The sequence below is a fragment of the Emydura macquarii genome, unplaced genomic scaffold, assembly GCF_026122565.2.
Source record: "Emydura macquarii macquarii isolate MOO-44397 ecotype Brisbane River unplaced genomic scaffold, CSIRO-AGI_Emac_v2 contig_2452, whole genome shotgun sequence".
NCBI classification, from domain to species: domain Eukaryota; kingdom Metazoa; phylum Chordata; order Testudines; family Chelidae; genus Emydura; species Emydura macquarii.
The window spans coordinates 1,481,267-1,500,163 of NW_027132589.1; the positions used below are offsets into that span (position 1 = coordinate 1,481,267).

Here is an 18,897-nt window from a genome sequence, read left to right on the forward strand (position 1 = left end):
TAACCACATGCCAAATAAAAATCCCAGCAAAATAAAGAAAATAACATAAACCTCCTATTTCCCCTCCCCCAATTTCTTTATTTTTAGGTCTATCAAGTGGCAAGTCCCAGGTGATAAGATGAGCTCTGTCATCTCCTTTCCTCTTTTATGTGGAGTAAGACAGACACCTAATTTACTCCATGAAGGAGCAGTTTAGGCATCTAAGATGTTCAACTCCAGGTAGCAGATCCCTGTTCATAGATCACAAAGCAGAGGTAGGCACCTCCGTGTAGTCCAGACTTAGATGCCTATTTCTATGAAAGGGGCAGGGCTTAACAAACACCCCTTTCATTGGCATCTCCCATTGGGTATTTTACGTGGCTCCGTGCCTGACATGCTGGCTTTTGCGGATCCTGTTCTATGGTGCCTGTCTCTCCCTATTCATTGTATAGGAATCCTAGATGCCTAACTTGACTTTATTGTTCCTGTGATTTTCTAGGTGCCTTTTAGGCAACACCTAAGTCTCTTTTTGGATCCCACCACAGGCCTTGATCCTGCAAATCTGTAGGCATATGCTTAACTTCAAAGATGTTATATGGGACCATTCAGGTGCATACTGTTGAGCATGTGCCTGTGGGCTGCTGTGTTCTGTGCCAGTTTCAGTTCTTGCATTAATTTAAAGATGACCTGCAAAGGAGAATACAATCCATCCAAAAACCCTGGACCTAGGCCCTTTTTTCACTCCTTTATGATATAGAAAAATGCCTGAATGTGGCGGTTTTTTTGGTTTTTTTTGTGCTTTTAACAGTAGAAATTCAGATCTTATTTAAGCTGGAAAAGTCTAACTAATGTAATAATGACCTCATAGAAGCCAAGAGATGCAAAGCTGACATTAAAAAGGGGAAGGATTTTTAATCAGACTGTTTAAAGTTGCTTTTGTTCTGTTTTAACTGCTGTTTATCTTAAGTGACTAACATTTGGGATAAAGGAAGCTTTTGTTAAGGATTTAGTAGCCTTGTCCCTTCTTTTAAAGTGTGAAAATATTTATTCACTGAGACCTTCAACTGTGGAAGCCCAGAACTGACACTTCCAAGGTCTTGTCTACACATACTGGTTTAATTAAAGATGCATTTTAAAGCTACTTGCTTAAACTGGTGCAAATCCCTGGGTGGACACTTAAATCAGATGTAAATCAATTTTAGCTTAATTCAGTAAAATTTCAGCTAAATAGCTCTAAACCAGGTTAAAAATCAATTTAAGGTCTTTTCTATATGAGAAAGTTGCAGTGGTTTAACTACTGGTGTGATTCTTAAACCAATTCAGTTAAACAAGTGGGGACACTTATTTTGTTTAAATTAATTAAAATGAGTTTAAACTAAACCACAATAAACCAACCCTAAACCAAAGTAAGCATGTGCCCACAGCAGGATTTTACACCCGTTTAATGACAGTGGTTTAAAAGCTGATTTAAATTAAACCCGGGTCACTTTCTCATGCTGAGAACCTCTTCCCTACCGTGGCTTGCACTGGTTCATCTGAAACTGGTTTAAGTTAGACAGGTGCAATTTTGGGTGAAGACTAAAGGTGGGGGGGAGGGAAACCCAACCAACCTCTTGCCTCCCCAGCACCTTTCTCAGGCCTTGGCTTATCTAAATGAGGGCAGACGCCCAATTCGGAACAGAATCTTTGGCAGCAGCAGGGTGCCCGAGCGCGCTGCAGCCCCCGGGAGAGCTTCGCAGGAGCGGGGCCCTGCCCTAGTTTGTTTCCTTCCCTCGCTTCGTTCCGTGCCTTTAAGCAGGGATTTCCCACTCGCGTGCGTGTATCTGGAAGAGCCTTTGGTGGGGATGGCCAACACCGCGCCCACTGGCGCCCTGCCCCACGCACTCTTGCACGCCCGGTAATCACGCAAAGGCCGGGCAGCAGCTGAGGGCAAAGACACCCTCCCCCCCCCCCGGCCGCGCCTGCACCAGCCAATGGGGACAGGGAGCGAGCGGGAGGGCGGGGCCGGAGAACAGCCCAGGGGCGGGCAGGAAGGAAGGAAACGAGCCGCGGCACTAGCGCACGCCACGGCCTGTCGTCGCTCGATTGCGCTGGCTGGCTCCGTCGCTCGGGCGATCGATTCGTCCTGGCTCGACTGCGGTGGTCTGGCCTGGCCCGGCCCGGCCTTGCTGCTGCGGTGGGGGGGGAGGCGCTGCGGAGCTGCCCAGCACCGGTTACAAACGCCGCGGCGGCCGGTGAGTGACCCCCCCCCCGCCGCCTCGCTCCCGGGCCCCCCCGCGGGTCTCGCTGCGGACCCGCCCTGTCTCGGCGGCGGGGGCTAATAACGAGCCCGCCCGTTTCCCTGCCGCCGCTGGGCGCTTGCCGGGGGGGCCAGGTTCCCCCCCCCCCCGCCACTGTGGGGCCGTTGGGGCGGCCGGAGGCTCCCGCTTCTCTCCGCCCGGATCAGCTGCGCTGGGTCGCGCGGGGGCTGCTGCGAAAGGCCGGCGAGGTCAGGCGCGCGGGAGGAGGGGGGGCTGCGGCGCGCGGGGCTCTGCTGGCGCCCTGCAATGGGGGGGCTGGGTCAGAGCCCGTTCTGCTTCCTGCCACTCGGCTCCGAGCCCTGTCCTTTTGCGGTGTGGACCCGGCTCAAGCCTCAGAGCCGAGTCGGGAGGCCAGCGTGGTGCTGTAGGGCGTGCAATGCACGGCGTATGCTTGAGTGCTGGCTTGGAAACACCAGGTATGTCCACACCGACCTGTGGCTGGCCTCCTGTGCCAGCTTGATTCATGCTCGTGGGGCTCCCGCTAAGAGGCTGTTTAATTGCAATGTAGATGTTTGGGCTCCGGCTGAGGTCTGGGACCCTCCCAGCTTGCAGAGCCCTAGAGCCAGGGCTGCAGCTTGAGCCTGAATGTCTGCACTGCAGTTAAACAGCCCATTAGCTGAGCCCTGCAAGCCCAAATCAGCTGGCATGAGCCAGTGGTGTCTAACTGCAGTGTAGACATACCCACTGAGCCCCCAAGCCCAAATACCACAGACCTGAGTTTACAATCCAGTGTAGACATACCCTTACAGCTGGCCACACAATTACTGATATTTTATAGACTTGTGCACTAGCCCAGGTGTTGCAGAAGTTACCTGAAAGATGCAGCTGAGGTTGCAATATGCTGTCATTTTTATGATGCTTTCAACACTTTTCTGCTCACCTGCTTGCTGTCAATTCTTAGAGGCCCATGTTAAGAGAAGCATGTTTTTCAGTTAAATGGAAGCTGTTTTTCAGTTTTCATTAGGTCTATGTCACTACAGATGTATTCTTCACTGAAGACTGAAATCATTGATACTAAAAAGACTTCCCTGTATTTATGGTGCCTTTAGAATATAAAAGGGCAAGTAGTGGTGTTTGCTCTTCATTATAAGCTACAGTAGAAAAGTACTCCATGCTACTTCCCGACTTCCTGCAGGGGTGTGGCAAGCCTGGAAACCTTGGCCTTGGCTCTGCAGAAGGAAGCCCTGAAAACCTCAGCTCTTGTTTGAGCTCTCAGGGCTTCCAGACTCCCTGGCCAGCTGGCTTCCTGGGCTGCCTGACTCTCAGGGCATCTAACTTCCTAGGCTGTGGGAGCTGGGTAGCCCAGTGAGCCAGGTGGCTCAGGAGTTTAGAAGCCATGGGATCCTGGGCCTTGGGGCAGTCTGCATGTATGCCAGGGTCTCTGGCAGCTGCTGACATGATTCACATCAGTTTCACTGCTGCCCACCAATAGCAGTGGAGCAGCTGCGGGATCAGGGAGCATGTTTTTTTTAGGGAAACACCATTTTTTGGAATCCCCAGTTTACAGGAAACTTTGAAAAAAAAATTGGCTTCAGTTCGAAGTGGACCAAAACTAAATTTTGAAATGATGGCATTTCCAGTGAACCAGAATTTCCACATTTCAACCAGCTCTGCAGTAAATATGTGTGTGGGAATTTTTTTGATAAAGACAAAAATGGTGGTAGCCTAGTGGGTGGGTGCCGCCAAGGTTGTACTGTAGCAAAAGCCTGCGCTGAAACCCGTGCCGCCACATCTTCATTACTATTGATACCTGCACTACCTAGACTAAAAGCATACTTTCATTTGCTGTATAGGAGTACCTTGAAAGACATTAGAACACTATAGTTGCAAAGACATTTTGTGAACATTACTAAATTTATTAGAGGAACAATTTTGTATTATATTCTTTTCAAATGACAACATTCTGAATATTTCATTTTTTAATATAAGAACACATGAAAAGCTTTACAAGAAGGAATAAATTGGTGATTGGAAGGGGAAAAAGAGAGACATTCCTGCATAGCTAGCAGAAGATAAGCCTTTCAAATCACTATTTCGTGTAGGCATCACTATAGCAAAATAGGGAAGCATTTTCACCAGATAAATTCCTTTCTGCCTGAAATTTGTCACTTGTGATCTCCTGTCAGCATTAACTATTTGGTGGGAATCTGGAGTTAATTACATATAGCATTTTAGAGATACAGTAGTTTGACAAGAAACCACTTAAGTTTTGAAAAATCCTATATTGGGGAAGAGGGATTATATCAAAAAGCAATTTGGCCTAATTGGCTCATCTATTTAATTCATTGAAAACTATTTCCTAAACATGTTTACTAATATTAACCATCCATTCATCCAGAAATTTACTAGTCTTCTAAGCTTCTCAAACAGTCTATGAGCTTCCCAGCAGACTTTATAAAGGCTGCAGAAGAAGAGATACCTACCAACACCATGAACAGAAACAGCCAAGTTTGAAGGACTTTAAATAGTCTGCATGTTTAAATGATACTATTAGAGCAAGCAAAATATGCCAATTAATCCACCTGTCATCAAGGTTATAATCTAATTAACATACTTGGTGAAGGATAGCCCTTGCTGAAATTTGTGTTGTCATGTCTTCACTACTATTGGTATCCAGGCAGTTAGATTAAAGGTAGGGTGGATATGCTTACCAGTGCTACAACCACACTTTCATTTGCTGTGTAGACATTACCTCAGAATGTTTTGGGCTTTAAGATTTCTCATGGTCTTGAAACATAGTGTTTACAGACCAGCATTGACAGTAGCTTAGGCAAAAGCAAACACTAAAGGTATTGAGGTTTAAAATATACTGACAGTCTTGCCACAGTCCAGGTTTAGACATTTGTTTATATTCGTGTATTTATATATTCCATTCTGCGTTGGACCACTCAGCATAGTGAATTTGATCCAAAGTAGTAAATAAAATATGTGATTAGATGATAGTCATGAATCCTACAGTGATGAAAATTGCAAAGGTAAGTAATGTGTAAAATAATCATCTGTTTTTAAAATTTGTTTAAATAATTATAAAGTTGGTGAGTTTAAAGAAGCATATTTTCAAAAATCTTAAAATCAGATTTAATTTCTGTTTGATTTTAAGTGTGTTTCTACTGATGCTGAAATCTGAAAATATCAAAAATCCTGGTTTATCTCTCAAATTCTAAATGTAAGTTTTGGAATATCTGACAATGATAGAAGGTTGATTGGGAGAGATGATTTTAAGGTTGTATTATTTCAACTGCTAGAGTATGTAAATTTACCTAAAACAATATAATTAAACCTGCATTTCTGTTTCCAGCAAAAAACAGGCCTGTAAAACAAAAACATTAATACTGCCTAGAGCTACATCAATAACTTCTGTAATTGAACAATGATATATAACCGAAAAAAGTTTGATCTGCTTTAACAATAGGACCAGCAGTAAGATTATTGTAAAATAAATGTTAAAAATTATACAAGAGTAAAGTACTGCATTGTTTTTAATGGAATTTTAGGTCGGAATTTCCTTTCATCATTTAATAAAAGTGGAACCTGCTGGTGTCAGCTAGAGATTCAGATGTGGGAGAGGGAAGGCTAGATTACTGTCATTGGTAATGATAAAACAACGAGAGTTCTGTAGCACTTTAAAGACTAACAAATTTAATTTCAGCAGGCATAAGCTTTCGTGGGCTTCAGCCCACTTCCTCAGATGCACTTGGTAGAAATAATACAGCAAATATTGGCAACATATATATAGGAGGCAACGTATACATATCCAAAGGCATAGACAACAATGGGGTAAGTGGAAGAAAGCTGGGTACTTGAGGCCTAATGACAACCATTGAGTAGGAGGTGAGAATGGGTGATCAGAGCAAATTACTTCTTGTAATGAGAGCCATTCCAAATCCAAATCACCTGCACATCCACTAATGTTATATATGCCATTATGTGCCACCAATGACCCTCTGCCTTCTACATTGGCCAGACTGGACTTTCACTTCGCAAAAGGATAAATGGTCACAAATCAGACATAAAAAATAATAACATCCATAAACCAGTCGGAGAACACATCCGTCTCCAAGGACACTCTGTCTCTGACCTGAAAGTTGCTATACTTCTACAAAAAAAATTCAAAAACAGACTTCAAAGAGAAACTGCTGAGTTAGAAGTTATCTGCAAAGTTGACACATTCCAACTGGGTTTAAACAGGGATTTGGAATGGCTATCTCATTACAAGAAGTAATTGCTTCGATCACCCAGTATCACCTCCTACTCAATGGTTGTCATTAGGCCTCAAGTACCCGGCTTTCATCCACCTACCCCGTTGTTGTCTATGCCTTTGGATATGTCTGTGTTGCCTCCTATATATGTTGCCAATATTTGCTGTATTATTTCTACCAAGTGCATCTGAGGAAGTGGGCTGAAGCCCACACAAGCCTATGCCTGCTGAAATTAAATTTGTTAGTCTTTAAAGTGCTACAGAACTCTCGTTTTTGCTGTATACAGACTAACACGGCTACCCCTCTGGAACTCTTCTATTGGTAATGATGAACACTCTTAAGGAACGTGAACTCTTCACATTACATCTGATTTTTTTTTTCTCAGCCTGTTTGAGATTGAAAGGCAAAAGTATAAGTTACTAAACAAAAGACAATATGAACTTTCAATACAGTTGCAGGAAATAGCACGGTCTGTTTGAAGATGGCAGCAGGAAGTTCTGATTGCCTTGCCAAAACAGAGTTCGGTTTTTTTTTTTGTTTTTTTTTTTTAAATCCCGGGTATCCCGGAGATCTGCAAATAGCTGTGTTAGTTAATCTTGGCCTGTTGATGAGAGATGCTGAGCACCCAGAACTGTTACAGAGGTCAGTGGGAATTGTGGGCACTCAGCAACTCTCGCCATCATGTTTCATATGTCCAGTAATACATAGATTCAACAACATGAGCTAAAGCTAGTATGTAATATCTGTTTTCTGATAGCATATGTTTTGTCAAATGAAGACAGCATCTTAAAATATGCTTCTTGGATGTGTGAATTTCCTTGTAATTTAAAAGGAAAATTCATCTAATAGAAGTGTATATAGTATGTAATGAGGGACAAACCATGAAAGGCTAGCATGATGTAATATATATTTTGGCAGTTTTCTCTATATGTATGTTGCTCACAGATGGAATGACTTCAGCTCTGTGCTTCTGCTTCCCTAGCTGTTAAATGGGAATAATGATACTGTCTTGAAAAGCATGTTGAGGTCAACTGATGAAAAATGCTGTGTAAAAACTAGTTGTTGTTGTGCCAGTGTTTATCCAGGTGCTTTTTCTAAAAAGTGGTGGTTTGATCCAATGGACTAATTCTTAGATGATGATTGTCATTATATTGGTGATGTATCCAACAGTGTCATGTAGCAACAATAAAACAGATCAACCCATTCCTATGATAAATCCTGTGAGAGGAGATCCCAAAGAGAGAATTTTTCTTGAGGATCCCTCTACTGTGGGGGGTGGAAGTGAGTTTTTTTTTCTTCCCATAGAAAAGGCTATTGTGCCCACCTTTCCCAAATATAGTGGATCCCCAGGGTCATCTGTTCGGAGGTCAGGAACTTCAGGTCTTAGCTGACCCATCTGTAAATAAATTGGTGGCTATTGAGAGAAATTATGTTCATCCATCACTAGCCTTGCCTCTGGTCCATCCGCACTTTCCCCCTCCGTTCTGGCCCACCTACTTCACTGCCTACCTGCAGTGTGCATTGTGGGCTCATGGATTGCCTTCCTCGGTGAAAGCAAAATGGCGCTGTGGGAGGGAGAAGGCCTGCCCAAGGAGAGTTCTGTCTACATGTTGATTGTGGGGGAATGATCTTGGCCAGTGATTTTAATATCATACAAAGTAAGTGTGATTAAAAATTTAAATGTTTTTTCTTTGGACATTTCTTTGGATAAAGACAGGCAAAACCACCTGTCTTTTGGGATCGGACACACTTTTTAATCCTAGATTACAAATTCCTGAAATTAATGGAAATAATTAATAATTAATGGAAAGGCTCAATTTACCCAAGGAATCTTAACATCCTAGACTGCATCTCAGTAACACAACAAACAAAAAACCCTCTTCACCACTAAATTTGAAGTGTATATTGTTTTTCTGAGTCCAAGCTGGAGAAAATATTTTTTTTTAAACACACATTTTTAGGCTAGTCATGGACGTGTCTAAGAAGGCATTATCTTCAGCAGGAAACTGAATAAATTAAACTCTTTTTAACAATAGCTAGACCTTGTGTGTGTGCAGAACCCCAGAGTCAATGGGGCTCTGTGCCATATACAGGAGTCCCCCCTTCCTGGATCAGATTGCAGTATCAGGCGCTTGTTCTGACTGCAGTATTGGGGCCTAAAACAATATATAGGCTTCTAGAAGTGTGTTCAGGAGATTGTCACAGACCTTACGATACAGAGTCTGTAAAACAATGTGCTCTGTATCTGAAGAGGCTGATAGCAGTTCCAAAGTTAAGGTTAGACTTTCCCCTTAAACAAAGGTTAAATCTCTAAATGAAACAAAAACTTTCCAGGGGTGAGTACCTAATAGTGAATACAGACACGCTGAATTTTCAAGAAAATTTTTGCAAAGTCTCTTTAAAAATCTATCTAACTACTTTATATTGAACATTTTCAAATGTCTGGTAAGGTGTGTGTGGTAACTGTTCTCAACGTTTATACATTGCTTCATGCTGCAAAAATGAACATTATGTTCTTGACAAATAAGCGTAAGGAGCTTTAAAGAAGGGTGGTATGCTTTTGTTATCATAACATATTTTCTTTTCATCATCATGGAAGGTGACGAACTCTCATTCTTCACAGACGGCTTCAGTTCTCCATAACCACACTACTCCACATGAGAGACAGGCAGGCTTTTAGATAGAAGATTCAGACTATAGGTTGGGAGCACACAGGCTACCTCCAATATTAAGAGTGTCCGTATTAAAAACAGGGAAACATAAGCATATCTGTGCATACAAGCCCACATTCAGCAAAGCATTTAAGTACATGTTGCATAGGGACTACTCGTGCTTAAAGTCAGGCACATGCCTAAGTATTTTGCTGGGTGAGAGCCATATGTGGAGATTGGAGACTGCAAAATACTTTAACTCAAAGTGGTACATGAGCATTTCCCACCAATACGAACAGTAAAAACCAAGGAAGTCACCAATGATGCCACGCTGCAAACATCACTTTATCAGCCTCACCACTTACATCCTCACCAACAAACACAAGGTTTAACTCCAGCCATATTAATTGTACAGGTGTGGTTATTTTATGATGATGACAATGTTTGTCTGAAGAAGAGTGTATGTAGATACATAAGGTTATGAAAAACCTCTGATGTTTTATTTTTTTCTCTAGTAAAACAAACAAACAAAAACCCAACCCAGTGCGATTTATTTAGTTCATCTTTTTGAACTTCTGTATCATTCTTAACATACTTACACAAACATGTTTGAAAGCTTTTTGATACTCAAAACGTCAGGCTCTAATTTCACTCTGTGAATAAGAACTTTTAACTAATTTAAGACGTTGAAAAGAGATTGAGAACGTTAACGTTCTTGTAAAGACTCTTAAGTTTATTAGGAAACAGCAAGAAGGTTACAGAACTGTGTAGAAGACTTGAGTTGAAGGGGATATATGGGTAAGTCTCACTGGTGATTGGAGACTAGTGGATGGAATAAACTTTCAATGGATGTTGGAAAGAAGTGGTGGAGTCTTAAATTTGGAATGTTTGATTTGCTACAGTCTGGAAATGTATAGAAAGCTTGTGAGGTATCTGACAATATGGCTGGCTTGGTCATTTTTGGTCCTCATGTTATTAAATTTACTATATAAATATATCTAACTAGTGAATGCCAAAGCTGTTGATCAATACTTCAAATGGGTGACTGGTATTTTTAGGGATTGCCAAATATCAAGTATATGTATTTTGACACATTGAGTCACACAAATTAAAGGGAAGGGGAAGGAAACAAGTGATTTAATGGACTAAAAGTCCATTGAAAACAGACTGTTCTAAAGTAAAATGTAAACACCATCAGGAATAGTGTGACAACCTGGATTTGAGGTGGTAATCCTTTCTGTGTTTGTGAATGAGGTTTTTTCACTGTTTGTGGCATCAACATGGTAGAAGTTTGTGGAAGTGAAATAGTAGATTATGGGACACTTGAATTCAGAATTTGACCAGTTTTAAAAGATTCCTCTCAAGCAGCTCAGCATCAAGAGAGCATTCTTTAAAGAAAATTTGGATTGATTTGGTAGAAATGTCATAATTGGTTAGGAGTGGTGAAAGTGCTCCTTGTATTTAAGGGCAGATATAAAATAGTGGAAAGTCTAACTAGTTAATAGGCTGGGATTCATGTATTGTGTTTTTGTATAATATTTGTAGAATTGCAAGCTTTACATCTTGGACAATATGAACTTAAGGATTAAGCATGCTTATGAAGTAAATTGTGCAGTATATTTTGTGTTGCATTTCATAAAACCTTGATGAGTGTTTTGTTTTGTTATGATTTGCCCCACCATTAAAAAAAACAAAACAAAAACCCTGGTTTATGAAACAGAGTTTGTTTTGTCATATATGAATTATTGTAGTGTAGAAAGAAAGTAAGAGTATGAGCTTTTGTTTTTGTGGCTGATTTTGCTGAATGCATGGGTGAAGTATGTAGGTTGTCATTTAGACAAATAGATGATTGAGGTAGGGTGAAAGTATGATTGAGTGGATGTGGGATGTTGGATTGTGTGGGTGAAGTTAAGGTTGTATGTTTGCTGGTGAGTTTGAGGGAGGAAGAATATGTGGTGTGGATGGTGGTTGGAGGTAGAGGATGGGTGAGGTGGAGTTGATTAAAGTGAAGTGTACCCAGGGTGGAAAGGTATTTGTTTTTTAAATGGTCTTACTTCAGTTTCTTCTGTTTTGGCAGATAATATTGATTTTTAGTGGTATCCGCACTTAAAAAATAATAAAAGGTATCTCCTAAAGTGGTAGAATCTGTCCCAACAAAAATACTTTTTAATCATGACCACTGAAATGGTAATTTCCTTGGTTTAAGTTGTTTGTGTTGTTGGGGTATGCCCTTGTGCAGCCTTAACTCATTGGGCCAGATTGTGATACTCTTACATTCAGTGGTACCTTGTGTTACAGGTAGTCCCATTGACTTTAATGAGACTGCTTGTGGTGTAAAGTGCTGTTCAAAGTGAGGCCTGGTCTAAGAACACAAATGGGTTGATTTAGCTAAAGTTGTGATTTGAAACTGATTTAGTTTAAACCCATGCATCTCTTCTGTGTGTGGACAAGCCCTGAGGAAAAGTAATATAATCTGGCCCTTAGTTAATGGGGTTTGTTTTGTGGTAATTTTTTTTCCAAATGTAAAACATGTCAAGTACTTTATTTAAATACGTGACACATGTTCTCCAGGTAGGTCTGTTGTACATAATGCAGTCATTTAGTATTTACAATTTAGTATTTGATACTAGCCTAAGATTTTTTTGACATATGATAGATAGAAGGTTAATTGATGTTAATTGATGTTAGCCCTTCATCAGCTACTAAACTACTACAAGAGGAGTGCAAGTCATTACTACAAAAGGCCATGACCGATATGTTTTCTCAGTGAGGTTTATGGATTTCTTCTTTCTCCTTTTCTTCCTCCCCCAAACCTCACAACTCACAAGCCAGCTGCAAGGATAGGAGGAGAAGGCAAGCAGCTTTCTTAAACACACACACACTCCCGTCCCCCCACCTCTTTCCTCTTCATCCCTCAGCAGAGTGACAGCTTCTAGATGTTGCGTGCGAGTGAGTTCAGCTGGTGCTGTGTGGTCTGGGTGTGTGGTCTCAGCTCGGCAGAGAGGCTGCGAACAGGGTAGATGAGAGAGAGCAACACTGTTTACTTTAATTTATTTCGGATGCCGGAACTATGCCCAGAGTTTCTCCTGAGCTTGATTCCACAATTAGCGGCGTCAATCCTTTGCAGCTGCAGTGCAGTCTGAAATATGCACTGAACTCCTCTACCAAGTGCTTTCACATCATCTGCTTCAGGTCCAGCCTTCTAATCCCTTGTGACTCAGAAATGTTAATGGCATTGCTGAATACTATGATTATTTTGCTTTCACTATGTCAAGGTATATGGCCAGGAAGATATATCTTTTTTTGGGTTAAGTAAAGCAAGCGTTTTAAGATATACAAGTACAGTGACTGAAAACAAAGCTATTGTATGGGTGTTACTTGGCTACCCTAAAAAAGATTTAAAAAGCCTAACATATAGACCTGATGGCTGACTGGATCAAGTGATCAAAACGTTCCTCTAAAAAGAGACAAAGGCATCAATCACATCAAGTCATTTAGTACAAAATCACATTTTTCTTTTCTATAATTTGTCCCCCATTTTCCACAAATGTATACTTTTAAATTCTAAATTGATTTTGGCGTGTGACTTTGTCCTATAAATTAACATGTTTGTCAATGTTAATGTTGGCTTGACTCAACATGCCAGATATGATAAGCTAAGACAAATGAGACTTTACTATTTCCATGTAACAGCAATGTTACCCTTTATTTTATACTTGTTCATCTTTTCATTATAAGTAGCTTAGCGATGTTTTGAAGGTTTTTTTTTTCCGCAAAATATAACATTCATGAGCATTTCTTGTTTAAATTGACAAGTCTTCTTTTGTTATATAAATAAACATGCATGGACTCTTAATATCACTTGGAATTTCGGCATTGTTTAGCTTATTCATTTCCCAGTCTTTTCTGGCAGGCTTGCAGGAATAGACTTTGTATTATTGATGCAGTGTTGAAGGCTGTGGAAATTCTAGGGCATTGAAGATCTCCAGAGGGGTTAATAAATGTCAGTTATTTTCATTGTGTTGCCTTTTGGCTACTTTTAAATCTTGGTTTGTGTAGATTGTCTGTCTGAATTTATATTGCTAGGAAGATAAAGCACAGAAAAAGTTGCAGTAGTGGTTTTCATTAGTTTGCCGTGGTTTTGAATAAAAAAATCAAAGGAACTTATTAGTCAGTTGTCTCATTGTCCCTCTCAGGGTCATCTGCCCTGCTTCTTCATTGACTCTGTTGTTGTATTGCAGTGTTCTCCAAGAGACACTTGCAGTTTTCTGTATTAAGCAAATTCATTAGATTTGTTTGGCAGAAAAGTGTTTCATAGTTAACCTGTATGATAGACTTCACTTTATGGAATCTGTTAAGGTTTTTTGGTGTGTATTTTTTAAAGTGTGTTTCAAAAGTATACCTCTGTTGAAAGCATGTAACTGCTAACTGATATCAGTGGGCAAGGGTCCCTAATGCATCACTTCCAAATTTGCAGTTTCTTGTATTTTAGAAGGCAGTTAACAGAACTAATTCTCTGATGAATACTCTGGAAAATGAAGCCTGCCATGCTGGGCATTCCTGCTGTGCCCTGCACCAGAACTGGTTGAGCAATAATATTTTTATGAATGTTAAAATCTTTTCCTTAGCTATTTTGTGACTAAAACACATTCATGAATATGCACGGGTCATATTCATGAATATGCACATAGCTCATACGGTGGTTGTGCTAGTTCCACAAAAATGCTGGTGAATTAGGCTTATTTTTAATTTCCTCTTTTGAATTAGATTCCCTCTGCTGGATGACTGCATCACTGCACTGTGACCTCAGTTTACTCCTCCATCTGAGAGGGAATCTTTCAGGTTGACTGCTTGTGAGAAATTTCATCTTGCAAAGTGCTGGGGACTTTAATTTAATTGGGTTTTCAGTAATTAGAACCAACTGACCTTACTTCTTCAGAAGCCTGGAAGTCATCTTTATGACACCTTAACTAGGGATTTCTATATTGACAGAACTTCTAAAAATCTAGTTGTTAATCCTCTTCTTCCAGTGTTGGCTTCCTAATGTCTGCAGTTCATTCTCATGATAGCCTTGTCCATATATGAATCCAGTGGACAATGTGATACCCTGAAGTCTTGAACAATTATCATTAATTATTTCAGATTCTGGTAACGCCTCCAGGGTAGTCAGCAATATCCTGCTTCACAAAACTGCAGTTCCTTTATCCTCTTGCATTATTTGCCCATCCAGCTTGTCATACATAGAAAGTGAACCAGAATTCTCAATCCAGTCTCAAAGGTTAAATAGAAATTTTACATTGTTCAGAAAAGTGAATCAGGTCTGGTCTTCCTCCGTCTGTTGGACACATGTCACTTTGGTTAAAGACAGAGTGGCCCTTTTTTAGAGGGTGACTTCTCGTGCCTAGAACCAGATGAATGAAGGCCACTTTGAGATGCAGTTCTGAAGACTTCTTAGCAGACCTGATAGCCTCTGCAGTTTCCACATGATTTGCCAGAACCATATTTGTGTGGTCAGAAAGCTTACTTGAGAAATTCATTTAAAGAGAAAAGGATTGTGCTCATCTTGCTACAAGGTCTCTAATAGCTTTGTAGTGGATGCATCTCAGCTCGTTGCACTTCATAACAAAAATTATGACAGCCAACATGATGCCAAAAAGACTTAGCTGGAAACAGTCCTAGAAAGCAGTCAAGCAACTGATGTGCTCATCAGATTACTTGGAAGACACCTTTGTTGTGGCTTCATTTTCTCAAGATACAAAAAAGAGACAACTACTGCAATAGAGGAATATTTCAAACAAAGAAAAGAAGTCCTGAGGAAATTTTTTCAATAAATTGAAACTCCTCAGCAAAAAATCTTGCAAAGTCTTCCCACACTCTGTCAAGTTTCCTATTTGGGCATACATTTATAATTATAATCCTAAGTATGGACACTGGTTATGATCTAGTATTTTTCCTAATGTGCTTCCTAGAATTATAAAAGTTATGTTTTAGTTTCAAATTTACATTTAAAAAAAAATAGTTAAAGGAAATAGAAAATTAGAAATTAGCATTTTGGGGATACCAGTGATCAGGATGGATAAAAATCAACAATTTAAAAAAAATATTTTTTTTAATTTAAATCAGATTTTTTTGTTAAATCATCAATAAAATACTAAATTTCTCTCTCATTTAAAAAATAACAGTTACAATTAAATCTCATCACAAGTATGCTAAACCTACACTTACAGTATCATAAAATGAATTAATGGCTCTAGTCTGTCCAGCCTAACTACCAGCCCTTGCTTCTTGAAAGTTCTGGGCTTTCAGTTTCTGTTTCAGTTTCTGTTTCTCAGCAGACTAAAGTCACATGTGCAAAGAAAGACAAAGGCTGGATAGCGTTGTTGTTCAGTGCTTATGTGGTGGTGGAGCTGGGCCAAGCAAGGCAGAGGAGTTAGTTAAGACTGTCTTAAAGACAGAGAGACAAAGGACGGAGTCAGATAGAAAGGAACAGTGGAGAGGACTGGAAAGAAAAAAGGAAGACATTATTCAGTACACACACACCTTCCTATATTCCCCCACACTTTTGCCATAGAAAAACTGTCATGGCTTCTGGGCATAAGAGAGACCCTATCTGGGAATATTTTGAAGAAATTCCTGGTTGATTGTTTTGAACAGTTTATTAAGTACTGGCCTATTCTCATAAAACTTTGTGAAGAAAACCGTGATAAAATAGATGGAAGTGTCTTATCCAAAGTATCTAACATTGGATTAAAGAGTAATGTAAATAATATGCTCAGTACACTGAAGCCTATATCCATAGCCTTAAACAAACTTCAGAGAAATTGTTGCTTCATTGTTGATGCTTTTGAAATTTGGAAGGCACTTCAAGAGACATTGAAGAAAGAAATACCTGACCAGAAAGTTAAACAATAGGCAATAAAGAAGCGAATGGATCAAGCACTAACTCCAGCTCATTTTTTTGCAAATATTCTTGACCCTAGATATAAAGGTAAATGTCTAACTTCTGAAGATGATGCTTCCATGGCATGGGCATCTCAAAGTTACTCTTCAGTTATGCCAGTCATAGTAAATTTCAGGGCTGGAGCGGAACCATTTAAACAGTACATGTTTACTGATGATGTTTTGAACAAAGTCACTCTCCTGAATTGGTGGGAATCATAGAGTTGGAAGGGACCTCAGGAGGTCGTCTAGTCCAACCCCTGCTCAAAGCAGGACTAACCTCAGCTAAATAATCCCAGCGAGGGTTTTGTCAAGCTGTAGCTTAAAAACCCCTAAAGATGGAGATTCCACCACCTCCCTAGGTAACCCATTCCAGTGCTTCACCACCCTCCTAGTGAAAAACTTTTTCCTAATGTCCAACCTAGACCTCCCCCACTGCAACTTGAGACCATTGCTCCTTGTTCTGTCATCTGCCACCACTGAGACCAGCCTAGCTCCATCCTCCCTGGAACCCCCTTTCAGGTAGTTAAAGGCTGCTATCAAATCCCCCCTCATTCTTCTCTTCTGCAGACTAAACAAGCCTAGTTCCCTCAGCCTCCCCTCATAAGTCTTGTGCTCCAGCCCCCTAATCATTTTTGTTGCCCTCTGCTGGACTCTCTCCAACTTGTCCACATCCTTTTTGTAGTGGGGGGCCCAAAACTGGACACACTACTCCAAATGCAGCCTCACCAATGCCGAATAGAGGGGAATAATCACTTCCCGTGATCTGCTGGCAATGCTCCTACTAATGCAGCCCAATATGCTATTAGCCTTCTTGGCAACTAGGGCACACTGCTGACTCATATCCAGTTTTTTATCCACTGTTACCCCCAGGTCCTTTTCTGCAGAACTGCTGCCTAGCTCATTGGTCCCCAGTCTGTAGCTGTGCATGGGATTCTTCCTTCCTAATTGCAGGACTCTGCACTTGTGCTTGTTGAACCTCAACAGATTTCTTTTGGCCCAATCCTCCAGTTTGTTTAGGTCCTTCTGTATCCTATCCCTACCTTCAGGAGTATCTACCATTCCCCCCAGCTTAGTGTCATCTACAAAACTTGCTGAGGGTGCAATCTACCCCATCCTCCAGATCATTAATGAAGATGTTGAACAAAACTGGCCCCAGGACCGACCCCTGGGGCACTCCGCTTGTGACCAGCTGCCAGCTAGACATGGAGCCAGTGATCACTACTCGTTGAGCCCTATGCTCTAGCTAGGCACCTTGAAACAGAGTTCCTTCAGTTGCTAGGGCAACTTTTCACAGCAGTAGCTTCCTCTGCAGGCACAGAGAGAATATTTTCATCATTTGGTATTATTCACTCAAAACTAAGAAATTGACTGTGTGTTAAAAAAGCAGGAAAACTCATTTTTCTGTTTCAGTATATGAATAAGAATGACAGTGGGAGTGGGGAAGATGAGAGCTAGTTGTAGAAGTTTTAAGGACAGCGTACATTTAATGTTGTTATGACTTGTCTGTTAGAGTTATTAAAACTTGAAAATTAAAAAAAAAAAAAAAAAAATTTGACAGCCTTCAGCCGGCAACTCCGGAGACTGCTGCAATTGCAAATGTAAAACATTTATGTAACATTTACGATTTAGTTTAATAAAATATAAGTGTTATTGGGTTTGTGTGTGTGATTTAGTTCTTATCATTCCTAATGTACTGCTGCTGCATCTGCAGTTTGACACAGGTAATGAGTATTATGTACTATTTCCTAAATGAATAAAAATCAAGTTATCTAAAAAATTACACAAAGTATACCCTCCTAGATGTTGTAAAATGCTGTATTAAGTTGTGAATTAACATGTTTTAGTGATCAGATTTGCACCATTGTTTACAAAATATGTGAAGAGGTATAAGTGGGAAACTTGATTTAAATCAATGATTTTCTCTTGGTGATTTAAATCGCCACGATTTAAAACAATCCACCCTGCCACTGATCTTTTTCCTTTTATCTGTAGGTCAGTATTTCAAATTTGGGTGAATTCTGAGTTAAAATCAGTTTTAGCTAATAGTTTTTTTGATCTATGTGACATGAATGGGTGACATCAATATCGTTCCTACTGGACAGGTATTCACATCATACATACAAAACACCCTTGAGAGTCTTAACAAGGATGCCAGTAACCAAATGGGCTGAACTATTGTATCTTCTTTTTCTTCTAGCTAGTAGAAGAGGTAACAATAAAGACACTTTGTGAGGGCCGTGTTGGGGAAACTTCATTGCTCTCACTTGTTATACTAGTTTTATGGATAAATAGAAATATTTTACACAGAACAACTTAGGTCTCAAATACAGCTGTGCTAGAACTTCATTGTCCACTGAATTTGGGTGCAAAATTTCTGACACTGAAGATTAATGTACAATATTATTTGCATTGAGTTGGGTTTTTTGTTAGTATTTTTCATGTGCCGATTTGACTATATTAGGGATTCGCAATTGAATCCATGTCTGAGGACTCTTACAAAGCAGTGTCCCGTTGAGATGTGCTATACTACTTTACTTAGTTGGACTATATATGTAATAAGGGTCTTCCCATGAGGAGATGCTGACAAAAAATACATTCAGTGTTAAATTAATGGTCAGTGTTATAAATTCCTATATATGAAGGTCTTTACATTTGCAATAATGCTAGGAAGCCTGGAAATATTTTTTTTAATTAATGCAAATATTCTTTGTTAATTTCTGACAATCCATTGTGTCGCCTTCCTTTAATTCCCTTTTTAAAAACTGTCACTTACCTTTTTCTACTTGATTATCACTTCATCCATCCTAGAAATATGACCTCTTCATT

General features: G+C 40.2%; 1 protein-coding gene across 2 annotated transcripts in view; it reads left to right on the forward strand.

The window, feature by feature from the left end:
• Positions 1-1,890: 1,890 nt before the first annotated feature.
• Positions 1,891-18,897, forward strand: part of EXOC2 (exocyst complex component 2) — a 188,623-nt gene continuing 171,616 nt past the window's right edge. For both annotated transcript variants that reach the window (XM_067562594.1, XM_067562595.1), the window contains exon 1: positions 1,891-2,213. The gene's annotated coding sequence lies outside the window, so the exon portion shown is untranslated. The remainder of the gene's footprint in view (positions 2,214-18,897) is intronic.